Source organism: Dreissena polymorpha, chromosome 7, assembly GCF_020536995.1.
Source record: "Dreissena polymorpha isolate Duluth1 chromosome 7, UMN_Dpol_1.0, whole genome shotgun sequence".
Classification (NCBI taxonomy): domain Eukaryota; kingdom Metazoa; phylum Mollusca; class Bivalvia; order Myida; family Dreissenidae; genus Dreissena; species Dreissena polymorpha.
Genome location: NC_068361.1, coordinates 98548235 through 98562030, shown reverse-complemented (window position 1 = coordinate 98562030; position 13796 = coordinate 98548235). Strand labels below are relative to the sequence as shown.

Here is a 13796-nt window from a genome sequence, read left to right as displayed (position 1 = left end):
AGCTTGCTTCACATCTTCGTTCGACTTATAGGAATCGTTGGCAAACTGTATCCTTACTAATGCATGTTTTCGAATGTGTTGTAGCAGACTTTCCAACCATCTGAAAACCAATAAGACACGTGTAATATGTATACGCAATTAATATATAGATAGATATAGATTGTAACACTTTAAACTGGTTTGTCATTTAAATATTTCATACAACGAAATATTAACAAATCATTACAACAGCTTCGGTAAACGTTTTGTTTTATAACATGTTCAGGTTACTTAATTTAAGTAGAAAAAGTTTATGCCTTATTCGCATTTATTTTAAACATAACATGGACCCCACTTATTTATGCACATTTAAACCATAACCTGAAATGTTTCTGAAGTTTCCCTTTCTGACTTGCAAGAATTAGATTCCGGAATCCTTCAAGAACTTTCTTAAAACGATCACTCATTATTTTTCCAGAACGCCTGCATCTGCTTGCCTAATTTGAATAAGCGAAGTGTGGATTGTTAAATAACTGTATTTTAAATTCAGATAAGCACTGGGACATTTATAGTTTATGACAAGTACAGATATAGCATTTTCCAAATGTTCTACAATTATTACAATCGTTATAAATATTTTGGAAATGATGTACATTAAATATTTTAGCATACATACTCTTTAAACATTTAAAACGTATAACCGTTTTTGCATAAGACGTGTAGATAACTTGCCTCAGTGTTTCCCAACTTGTAGATGTGATCATGTTCAGAAATTCCAGGGAAATATTTCTGTATCTTCGTAACAATCTCTTTCCATATTCTATTCTCTGCACCAGGATCGGAGCGTTCCTTTTTCTCAACAATATCCCAATTACTGCATACAAACATCATGCATGTTGTATCAAAGCTATTTAAATTGCCCACTCGTGCGTCTGACTGTAGCTGTTTGCACATTTGCATCAACTGAAATACAAGTACATATTAATTAACCAATTCATTTCGACCATTCGTTAATCAACCAGTGCATGTGGTTAAACATATTAGAAATATTCATGTTATTATACATTTGTGAACATCATGTACACATATGAAGTGTGCACCCAAAGTAGTGTTAGTATTAGCAAGTATAAGTCGACCGAAAATAATATACCTTATTTTCTTGAATACCATCTGAACATGCGCTGTTTACTACATAAATGAGAATTGAAGCATCACCAACCGACTCCATGAATTCTGTCGGCAATATGTCATCTCCTTCAGGATGACTTACAATTGTAACGCTATCCTATAGTGTAAATGAAGTCATTTACATTTTTTGAGTTTTCGTTATACATGCATATTTATAAATGCATAAATTTTGGATAGTGTAAAATAAAAGTAAACACATAATATGTATAATAAAGTGTAAAATTACGGTGTTTCCAAACACTGGCAGATGGCAATACGTTTCAACCCGCTGGGACATGTTCCCCTTCATTTTTTCAGACAATAGACCTTGAAACGCGCCCGGCACTTTAGGATAAGAATGTCTCTCGCTCGATCCATTGGTCATTTGAATCACAAAATATCCCTCCACGTCAGAGGGTACTGTATGCACACAACATATAGTTCCTGGCGAAAGTACATGCGGATTAGGAAGTATCTCGGATCCAAGAAGTGTGTTTATAACACTGTTCATACCAGAGTTTGACTCGCCTGTAAAAATGAATTTGTATTGTTACTTTGTGTTTCAGTCAATGTTTCTGTCATGAAACAGTATAACTGTGATTCAAATTTCAAAACGCAAAAATGTAACATCCAAGTCAGTATTCTTTACTACCCACGTACTTGATAACGGGCAATTATTATATGATACAAAATGTAGCAAAAAAATCATTGTTATAACAAGATGATGATGCTTGCATTTTAACTTTACTCTCTTATTAGAACGAAACAAGACGATTATTATATGCATGATCAGTAAGTTATTACATATAAAGGATATGTAAGTAAATATCGTTAAACAATGATTATTATTACCTGCAACAACGAGATTGCATTTCTCTGAAACTAATGTGACATTCATTTCCAGCTTTGATGAAACATCTCCGTATAGCCTTGACAACAAAGTTGACAATTCTTTTGGAAGTTCATCAACCATCTTTATAACTTGTCCATATATTTTCAATAAGCTATCTTTTGCTTCGTTGTCGGTAATGAAGATGTCTTTCATGTTGTTTAGAACCTAAACATTAATTGTGTATGGCATTCTTTTGTAAGCATGGTAGTTTATTTATTATTTGAAATCACAATGTTTATATGAAGCAAACAATATTGCTTTTCGTGAAGTTTTCTATGTCCCAGCAACACGCTCATGTATACCGATAATGTTATTAACACCGTTTTGTACAATACCTTAATATCTTTGGACGAAATACACCGCCTTAATACCGATATTGGACGAGTCGATTGGCAAGACAAGTGTCAGCATTCCAGTTTACTACTGTTTTCATCATACAAATCGCTGTATTGTACACGACGATTTTCAATCATGTTTTTATTATGGTTCACAGCTGTGTGAAAGAGGGCGAGCGCTCGCGTAATTAAGTAAGGTTGTGATACTTAAGTTCCAAATATCTATCAGTTAACCCCCAGAGATCATTAAGAATTGTATGTTAAAGTATGTTTTAGCCATGGTTATAACAGTTACATATTTGACGGTCGAGTGGTTCGAATATTGAATGAATGGTATATATAGGTACATAATAAACTGTACTATTATGAATAATTGTTAAAGGAGCAAATTAGATTAATCTATAATCACAAAATGTACACGCTTGCGACAATCATTAACCAAAACATGTTCTCTTCTGGTACAAAAGATGAACTTGTGATTACCGATGCGATTATTGAATTTAAATAAATAATGAAAAATATTTAAATTAGATTTTTATTTGCCAAATCTTTTGATATCCTGTCTTTGACATTGGTAGCCGGTATCTCGTGAATAATTATGTTTCATATGACTAAAACTGTGGAACACAATGCATCGATCTGCATGAATGATCTACTTACGTGTTCTGATAGCGGAGGTTCTTCTTTGTATTCTACAGACGTACTTCCCGAATCTAGTTCTTTGCTGATTGTGTGTTCCGCTCGCATTTTATTCCCACATACCTCACCCGACGATTTCCCGGGGGTTGCCATTATTCAATTCCAAGTGGTCCGTTCACAAAACATGTCGGTTCAACAAATCATTAATATTATGTTACATGCACATGTGAACAAATACCGCCGGCTATGCACGTCGCGTTTCTTAAGTTCCAGATTAATCGACGGCTAAACTATTTAATTAAAAACATCGTGTTTAAAAACATAACGAGTCTAAGTACTCCAATTGATTACAACCTTATACAGAAGGATAGAGCAAGTGGTTGTACTGTCTTATCGGTATTAATGTCAAATTTCTGGTGCAGAATGGAATCGAGGCTTAAAACCCAGATGTCCTTGACAAGTATACTCATTTAAGGCTGGAGAAACAAAAATGTACTAACTGGTTTTGAAGACAAACGCAGTTAGTACCTTCTGGTTTCTTAGGTCTTAAAATATCGATCGAAATACACAGCGAGTATTATCTCGTACTTGTTTATGAAATACCACCAATCCTTCTATAAACTTTAACTGGTACTTCTTGTGAAACATATACTTTATAAACACACATTGTCGAGCAAAATTATGCGTATTTTTAAACGCTGTACTCTGCAAATGTCCTATAATTTTTCGAACAATGCACTATAAATAAAAGGAATGCAGGACACAAACCTATTATCTCTTGAAATCGGGAACATGCGACAAAGAACGAGATCTAATTTACCTGCACAACGAGGATCATATTACTGGACTGACAAAGGTTTAAGCAAAATCCGCTTTATAGCGTTCTCAAACCTTCTGCCTGTACTCAGTGAGTGCGGTGCGGTGTATAGAATATTGTGGTTTTATTTAAAGTGTTTTGAGAAGTTTGTTAGTCGCGTAGACTGTGTTAAGTGATATGCTTTTTGAACCAACCCAACCAGTACAGTCAAAGCAGATAGTATACATATACTCAAAAAGTCACGTCCCTTAATGCTTAAGGTAGTGAAATCAAGATGGTATAACGTTTGCAATATGTACCAACAATGTTGTACAATACAAAGAAAAAAAATGTAAACAATAGGACCGTGGACACTAAGGCGCTAACCTGAGAAAGCAAGGAACTAAGTTATTGGGAGACAGTTGAGATCAAAATAATGAAAGTTCATTATCAAACATCACTATTCAATTTCTATGATAATGTTTTGTAAAACTCAGATAAGAAACCATTAGAACACAGTTTTTACGATGTAAATGAGGTTTGGACAAAACGGTTTCTTCTAGAGTTTTAACATTGACACATTGTATTAACCTGTTGACATAATTCACATGAGCCAATTTCAAATACAGATGAGAATGTATTTGGAAAAATGTTCTTGACAGGTTTTATGAAGATTGGTCAATATATTTGGCAGAGATCATTAACAATTTTTCACGAAAGCCATTTTAGGAAAACTGCCTCCTGGCGGTCACTTTTTTCAAAGAACCGAAACCAATATCGGCCGATATATCATTAGAACATTTTTTTCAAAGAACCGAAACAAATATCGGCCGATATGTCATTAGAACATATTTTAATGTGACTTCAAGAGTGTTCAGGTGCTTACATTAGTAACCGGGCCAGTCTTGTCATAGCTGCCAACATTATGAACTTTCCTGTTTTAACATTAAGATTGTAAAACATATTATATTTATCAATATGTGTATTAAATTCTATCAACATTTTAAATATGCTCATATTGTATTGGATTGCCCTTGTAGACAGCATGGAAAGACTATTTCACCATGGGTACTTCCCACGCAAACATTAGCAGTTGATGGCATTATCATTTTCTGATAAGTACAGTTGGTATTAACATTTACTTACTGGTATTACCGGTTGCATGCAATTTTTGTTTCTGAAAATATCAGATGCTCGTATGCATGCACAAGCCGAAGATACAAGTCGCTTATATTGTGGTGACAATATCATCTATTGAAAGTTGATGACAAGATCATTTGGTGAAAATATAATTTGCTGTCAAAATTGCAAGCACACGTCTGCTTCATGTGTGTCTCAAGCAGAAAACCATGTGCTTACATCGTGAGTAGGCTTGACGCTTTAAGTGTTCCTTAGTCTGTCAGAAACAAAAACAAATTGATTGTCAAGTGATTGTCTAAAGGTAACGTATTCAAATAAGTTATGTATGTAACCATATATTGGAGCGAGTCTTTCGAAATATTATGTTTGTGCAAATATTACCCTAAAAGTTTTAAGATAATACTTTAACAGGTAATCAGTCGACATCTAACAGACTGTGAAATAACCGTGGTGGTATAATCAAAATTGTCATGAAAAGTTGTGAACTATCCCTCAATTGGCATGTAAACACTGTGAACTGAACATTCGCCTATTATAAAAGAATTTGTGTTGCATATCTTTGTACAATCTTTTAACAGTATGTAAGCAATTACGAATCCATTCGTAATTAGATTTACAACATTATTAAGTGCGTTGCCAATCTGATGAAATGTTTTATTATGTTGATAAGTTGTAAGTTGTGTGTATTCATATAAATTCACGATGAAGTTGAAAATAAGAATTTTAATGATCAAGTTGCGTGCTACAAGTATGAATAGTGGACAGGCACAATTTTGGAAGTCGTTTTTTAAATGCACAATAAACTACAAAATTATTTGTAATTTTTGTTGAAGTTGACGCTTTTGCCAAAACATATGTTGTGCATATAGGTGTTTTGGCATAATAGTATCTTGTTTAGATTGTAACGAGATTCATTACTTATGAACAATTTTTTTTTATGATGAACATTACTTTTTGTTAACCGTGTAACCTGCATAGCTCGTTCTTCTTTTCAACACTATGATGTCTTCAATAAACAAACGTATGTTCAAGTAATTATTAATCATTATACTTTATATGATTGTTTTAATTTAAACATTGACTATGCTCTGTTAACTGTGAATATCCGGAGCGTTCAGATAAAAGTGTGTATAATACATAAATATGTTTTATTTGCATTATATAATTTTACTGATAATTAGTTTTGATATTTTCACGCAGATTAAGATTAATATGAAACATATAATAGAAGGAAGTTTTACCGATCCTGTTGCAACTCGGTCTTACCCAGTTTAAATCTTAGTGTAAGCTTTGATTGTGTGCGGATAATTATACGTACACTATATTGTGTTTAAAGAGTGTTTTTTATTTACTTTGTGAAACAGTTTTAACCCGGACAAGTGTATTATCGGTGCGACTTAAGTGCCATTCTTTGGTAATGTCGTTTCCAGTCAAGGTCTGAAACCCGACAGTAGCAAACAAAACGCAATTACGGATCTAAAAGCCCCCCAAACTCGAGCTGTGTTAGAGACTTTTCTAGGCATGGTCAACTACCTGGCAAAATTCGCGCAAAATCTCGCAGAGATAACAGCCACCTTAGGAGCCTCTTGCAAAAAAAGGTAGAATTCCTCTGGGATGACCCTCAATCGCGCGCTTTCGAAAAGGTTAAGGCCGTGATTACGAACGCGCCAGTCCTAGGTTACTTTGACCCCAAGGAGCCCCTTGTGCTTGAATGCGACGCCTCTCAAAACGGGTTAGGTTGCTCCCTGTGGCAGAAAGGTAGGCCAATTTCGTTTGCTTCAAAAAGCTTGACAGCAAGTGAGAAGCTGTATGCAAACATTGAACGCGAACTGCTTGCAATTGTGTTTGGTTGCAAGCGATTCCGCCAAATGACGTACGGACGACACGTGACTGTTCACAGTGATCACAAACCGATTTCATCAATCATAAAAAAAGCCTCTATCGGCAGCGCCACCTAGGCTTCAGAGACTACTTCTGTCATAACAGAAATACGACATCACTGTGGAACAGGTGCGTGGTACAGACATACCCGTCTCAGACTATTTGTCAAGAAACTCAGTAAATGACACGTACCCAACTCTAATTGACGGATTGTACACACACGTGCATTCGGTCAGAAAACAACTGCTCGTGACTGACAGACGTTTAGAAATTATCAGACAGGCAATTCGTGACGACAGTCAGATGCAAATTCTAAAGCAGACGATACTAGATGGCTGGTCAGAATCTTGGTTAAAATGTAACCCCGTGGTTATGGAATTCTTCAATCATAGGGATGAGCTTTCTTACGAGGACGACCTAATTTTCAGAGGTCAAACACTCCTTATTCCGAGATCTCTGCAGTCCGACATGATCAGACAGGTTCACATAGGTCATTTAGGCGTGACCAAGACCCTACAGCGGGCCAAAGACTTAATGTTTTAGCCTGAAATGCAAAAGCAAATCTCAGAGCACATTTTACAGTGCCCAATTTGTCTCACTCACAGAGACTTTAATGCTAAAGAGCCAATGATTACGTCAGAATTCCCAGACAGGCCTTATCAAGTTTTCTCAACAGACCTGTTTCATTTTGACAATAGAGATTACCTACTGACAGTGGACCATTATTCGAATTTCTTCGAGATTGACTTTTTACCGGACACAAAGTCGTACGCAGTAATTCGAAAATTGCAGACACATTTTGCTCGCAACGGAATTTGCGACGTGCTGCATAGTGACAATGGACCTCAGTTCTCTAACACTGAGTTTGCTGACTTTGCAAAATCGTGGAATTTCACACACGCCACATCATCGCCGTTACACTTGCAAGAAACCTATTTAGCCGAGCGAAGTGTAGGCATCGCGAAAAGACTTATGAAAAAGGCTAGAGATAGCAATCAGAATATCTATGTCGTACTGTTCGAGTACCGAAACACACCACTCAACTGTGGCTACAGCCCTGCACAGCTGTTACTCAATCGCAGAACTAAGTCAGTATTGCCGATTACAAGCACTGTGCCCCCAGGTTATCAATGCCCGTAAGGTCAAACAGTGTTCAAAAAATCACTCAAGCGAGAAGCAAGCAGAACTACGATGAGTCGGCCAGATCCCTCCCGACACTTAATGTAAATGACCCTGTTAGGTTACAGATGGGTAAAATTTGGGTTCCGGGAAAAGTAATAGAAAAGCACTGTCCAAGGTCTTACACCGTGTAAACGCGAGAAGGAGTAGTGTATCGCAGAAATCGCATTAGTTTACACAAAACTAACTAAAATGTATCAGACATATCTGTACCAGACTACAAAATCCTTGCAAATATCCCTAAAGAACCCCAATCAGCTGCTTCAGCCAAGACAGCCCAGGTCATACCTTCAGACAATTCTTACGCAACACGGTCTGGGAGAGTAGTTAAGAGGAATGCGCGCTTCTACGGAGCAGATTATGACAAACGTTCATTTTATGATCATTCAATACATAGACAACTTAATTCGTGTTCTATAATTACGCATGAATTTCAATCGTATTATATTTTGATTTGTGCATAGCACATAAGAATCAATACAATACAAACTCGTTACATAGAGTACTTAATCTGTGTTATATAATTATGCATGAATTTTAAACCTTGTTATAGTTTGATTTATACATGTAGTTCAATTTTCTTTTGTTTATGCAGAGGGAAATGTTGTATTATTAGAACATTACAATAAACACGTGATCAACCACGTGTTAAGGGTTCCTGCTTAATCCCGCTCCGGCGATAAGCCCAGCACACTAGCTATCTAGCAACGCAACTATATAGACGCCCATATGCTGCCTGTAAATATGTTAAATAAAATTGAAGAATAGACAATCGTGTATCTTGTGATATCGCATTCACATTAGTGTTGACACTCACATAACCAAATACAACATATATGAATGTACTCATTACCACTCATAAAAAGACCAAATGTTAACCTGTGGTATCTATATCTTCCAAACTCAGTGTTAAAACAAGTGAGGTATGATGACTCTTCATCAAGGCTTACTGACCAGTAATCTGACCGAGCATCTAGCTTGGTTAAATACTTAGCACCTGATAGTGATGGTAATACATTATCTAATGTACTCATATGGAAGTGAGGACGTTGAATGCATTTGTTCAAGTCTTTAAGGTCCAAACAAACTCGAAGTTCGCATTGGCCTTTCTCAACAACTACCATCGAGTTCACCCATTTTGTAGGTTTAATGACCTTACTAATGACTCTTAAATTTTCCATTCGAACTGACACAGCGTTGACCTTATTTTTTAGTGCAATTGGGGTTTTCCATAACAGGAATTGCATCATGTTTTAAATGAATCTTTCATGGAACTGACATTGCACCTATATCCTTGAAAAGTCTGTTTTGTCAAGAACGTATCTCAGTTCTGGGATTCCACAGCAAATGAGACCTGAATCAGACCAAACTCAAGCGATGTTTGGAGGCTCAACAGTGGAGAAGACCTGGTTTCTATAACATGAAACAGTACAGGTTTTCTGTCACCTGTCTTTGAAAATGTACAATTCAAAGTAACCATACTCTTTGTATTTAGAAGTGTATTGTTATACGCTAACAGAAGGGCATTCGTCAATTTAAATGGTCCTCAAACACCAGATGTTTGATATACAGACTATGGTTAAATGTTTACCTGCGATCCTGCATCAACTTTGAAGCTGACCCACGTTTGCTTAGGCCCAACACAAAATGATACAAACGCTTGGCCATTGTTAACACCAGATTTTACACTGTGAACAAACACAACGTCTTCTGCGACGGAGTTCACAGTTTTTAACCGACAAACTTTTCCAAAATGGTTCCACTTGTGACATTTGTTACACTGCTTTTCTTTGGCTGGACAATGGTCACGCGACGAGTGCCTCTTACCCCCGCAGTTTTCACATTTCCGGTCACGATTGGATGCACCCGACGTCGGCCCTCGTGTGTTGCAGTTCGACGTTGATCATCGGTTCTTGGAAGCGCCCTCCGTTGGTCTACAGCAGTGTTGTCTGATTTGCACCAGATGCAGCTTTGGAATTGATATACGATTTCGATGCCTGCTGGTGGTGACTGGATTTACTGTTCGTTTTTAAAGCATTAACCATGGTTTGACTTTCCGGTTTTATTTGATTCAGCTGCGACTGTGCGTATTCATACAACTGACACATTCCAATGGCTTTTGAGAGAGTCAATTTGTCACCTTGTTCGATTAGTTTGGCCCTTATTTTCTCTGACGAAATCCCGAATACAATTCTGTTTCTTATCATATCGTCTCATGAGTCATCCCAAGCAACAGTCTTGAGCAAGAACTTTGATTTTGGTTAAGAATTCTTCGATAGTGCTAGTACCCTGACGTTCATTATTAAATTTATATCGTCGAAATACAGGATTCGATTTTGGTTGAAGGTGGTGTTGAAAAGCGTCGCTTATTCTTGTTACTGATTCGAGATCATCGTCACTCAAATTTAGCATATTGTATATTTCCCAGCCTCTCTCTCCGACAAATAACAAAAGATATGCAACTTTTGCCTTGTCCGTTTTGTCCTAGTACGGCCCATCAAACATTGAAGACACATGTTGACGGAAACGACGGAATGCCTCTTAAAGGTTAGCACTATCCAAGTCCATCTACGGAGTAGGTACACCAGTTAAATCCATTTTAATTAACGAGCTATTTATGCTTCTGACACCAGGTTGTGTTATCAGTCTGTTGGTGTTAATACAGAATGACACTGTATTGTTTTAAGTACTTTTAATAAGCACCAATATAATAGTATGTGAATACAATAGATTTAACACGATTGAAAGTTGGAATGAGAGAGAGCCCTGAGCTCCAGTGTAATCATGTTTTATTGGTAGCTATGTACATCACGTAATTTAAACCAGGTAAACTTCATAATATTAGAACAGGCACCAGTACCGCTGAAGTCCGAATAAGAATCGCCATGGCGACCGTTCAGATGGCCATACTGATTAGGCTGTGGACAAAGAGCCCCATCAGCTCCCATCTGCATGCCCTCGTACTATCCATCCTACGGTACGGCAGCGAGACCTTGACGCTTCAAGCGGTAACAGAACGCAGGGTACACGCCTTGAATTAAGGGTGAATGTACCTTTAATATTTCACCAACGTTTTCTAATTTAAAATATAACCCTTAATCCCGAAGATACGTATGTTCTTGCATAGACCATTCCAAGGCGGCGACCTCAATTTTATTCACGAGTGTGTGTATTTAACAAGTGTTTTTCGTGCTTAGAGGGATAATTTGTGTGATAAGTTCTGGCAGGATGTTAGTTGTAATAAAAAGTACCACGTGAAATAACAAAGTTTCTCTCCTACTGGAACAGCTGTAATTCAAGTTTTTTAATATTTGCAATTTATAGCGTTGAAGGACAGGCGTGCAATAGTTGAAAGCGGTATTGTCATACTGGCTCAGCCTCGTAACTGATATTTTATGGATATAGATTCTTCTTGAAGTTTTCGAAATATATGTGAACTTCTTATTTTGAATTTGCAAAAAAGTATGCTAACTACATTGTGTTGGGTTACAAATTAGCTCACAAAAATGATAAAACAAACTACATTATGTCCACTAAATGATTTTTAGAATCAAAAAAATAAAATCGTCATGCTTTAGTCAGAATTTATATGAAAATATGTTTCAATTATACACTTAACAGGAGTATGCGTTTGCTTTTCCTGCTAAAAGTCGACACGTGCATTATAATTATTTTTGCACCTAGTGAACGAAATGTAAAACCGCTATCACAAAACGGTTGCGATATAAGAAATTATCAAGTCTATAGGGTATCGTAGTGGTAAATAACGCAGCAGTTATACATGTTTAATAATGTCTGATAATTGAAAGTACCAAATTTAGTGTTGATAGTCTTTTATTCTTTTTCTGCTGAAGACTGACGATGAAATATCTCTATCAATACTTAATTATTCAATACAGGTTGGAAATATGTTACTTTAAGAAATAGATGGGTCTTAATTTTTTATTTTTTAGAATACATATGTAAATACGGTATTTTGTTTATAAGAGGAACAGAGTAACTGTGAAATAACTATGAGCCAGAACGAGAATATATTCCAATGATGTGGTGTCAAAGAAGTCAGTTATTGAAATATGATGTCATATTTCATAACTATACATCACATCACTACTCAATACAATCACGTGTATCCGTTTCTAGCCATAGCAATAAACCCATGAAATCAGGCACTGACATTTACTATATTTGACAAAATAAGCCCCTTAAAATATGCATTTCTGCATATTGCTAGTGCTTACATATGTACAGGATCATAAAAGGTACCGAAAGGTGCTGAAAAGGGCCAGATAGCACGGGCCATTTTAGTCACACGTTTTCATAAGAATCTACATACATGTACATTAACATTCTTGTTCTAACTTTTGAAATTAAGATTGTAAAATCGTTTATATGAATTGTAATGTAAATACATTTGTATGTGCAAAACAATATCAAATTTACAAAGATTTCCGTGGATATCGTTTTGCCGAGACGCGCTAGTGGGCATTGAGAGCACAATACTATTTTGTTTTAGGTCTTTACCCTACTATTAATGTTACTTGCTATCAATATAATTTGCTGATAAGACCAGTTGCTGATACAGACAGTTGACGACAATGTCAGCATTACCAGTTGCTTGCAAATATTTCATGCGTCAAAATCTTCTGGTGTGACAAAAAACATCAAGTGCACAATGGTAAGTGATGGTGTTTATAGTAACGCATGCCCACAACTTCCAGCTAATAATTGCGCGCCTACAATGTGCCTGGTTACCTCGTCTTTAATGAGCATTAATGCTCAGATACAACTCAACTTTCATCAGCATACATTTACTTCGTATATTTTTTAATGCAAGAAATACACTCTACAAACTCATCTTCCTTATATATCTTTACCACCCTGACTCTGTAAAAACTCCCATCGCAACATTACCGAGATATACATTAGCAAAGTAAGGGCAGAGTTAGTGTCTATTATAAAATGTAATTATTTTTAAAAATATAACATTTCATGGCTGTAAACATCTGATACAGAATTAATAAGACTATTGCCAAGCAATAAAAGTCTCCTACCTACGTAGGATCCACCATTTTCAGCAATATTTGTAGGTTATTTGTAGGAACACAATGAAATGGCGTGCATAATCTACATAATGTCATCTATCCATGTTTCAAGGTTCATTAAAAAATATGAAGAACTTTTAAAGTTGTCGCAGGATCCACCATTTTCAGCAATATTTGTAGTTTATTTGTTGCCATAGCAACCAAAATTCTTGACGTGGGAACAAAATGAAATGGCGTGTATAATCTCCATATCGTCATCTATCCATGTTTCAAGTTTCATGAAAAAATATGAAGAACTTTTAAAGTTGTCACAGGATCCACCATTTTCAGCAATATTTCTAGTCTAGTTGTTGCCATAGCAACAAGAATTCTTGACGCAGGAAAAAATGAAATGTCGTGCATAATCTCCATATTGCCATCTGCCCATGTTTCAAGTTTCATGAAACAATAGGGCCTAAAAGGCCCAAAGTCGCTCACCTGAGATAACAAGATGGCCTGAAAGGCCCAGTCGCTCGCCTGAGATAGCAAGATATTATTGGGACAAATCTTCTGACCAAGTTTCATGAAGATCGGAAAATAAATATGGCCTCTAGAGTGTTAACAAGGTTTTACTATAGCCGTATAAGGAAAAATGCCCCGCCCCTGGGAGCCATATTTTTCAACCAATCGGCATCATATTTGAACTTGTACAAGACATTATTGGCATGAATCTTCTGACCAAGTTTCATGAAGATCAGACAATAAAT

The 13796-nt window shown here is 36.3% G+C and overlaps 1 protein-coding gene across 1 annotated transcript in view; it reads left to right on the top strand.

Annotated features, from left to right (window-relative positions):
* Window positions 1-13796, top strand: part of LOC127839947 (ZZ-type zinc finger-containing protein 3-like) — a 432333-nt gene that overhangs the window by 376132 nt on the left and 42405 nt on the right. The window lies entirely within an intron of this gene.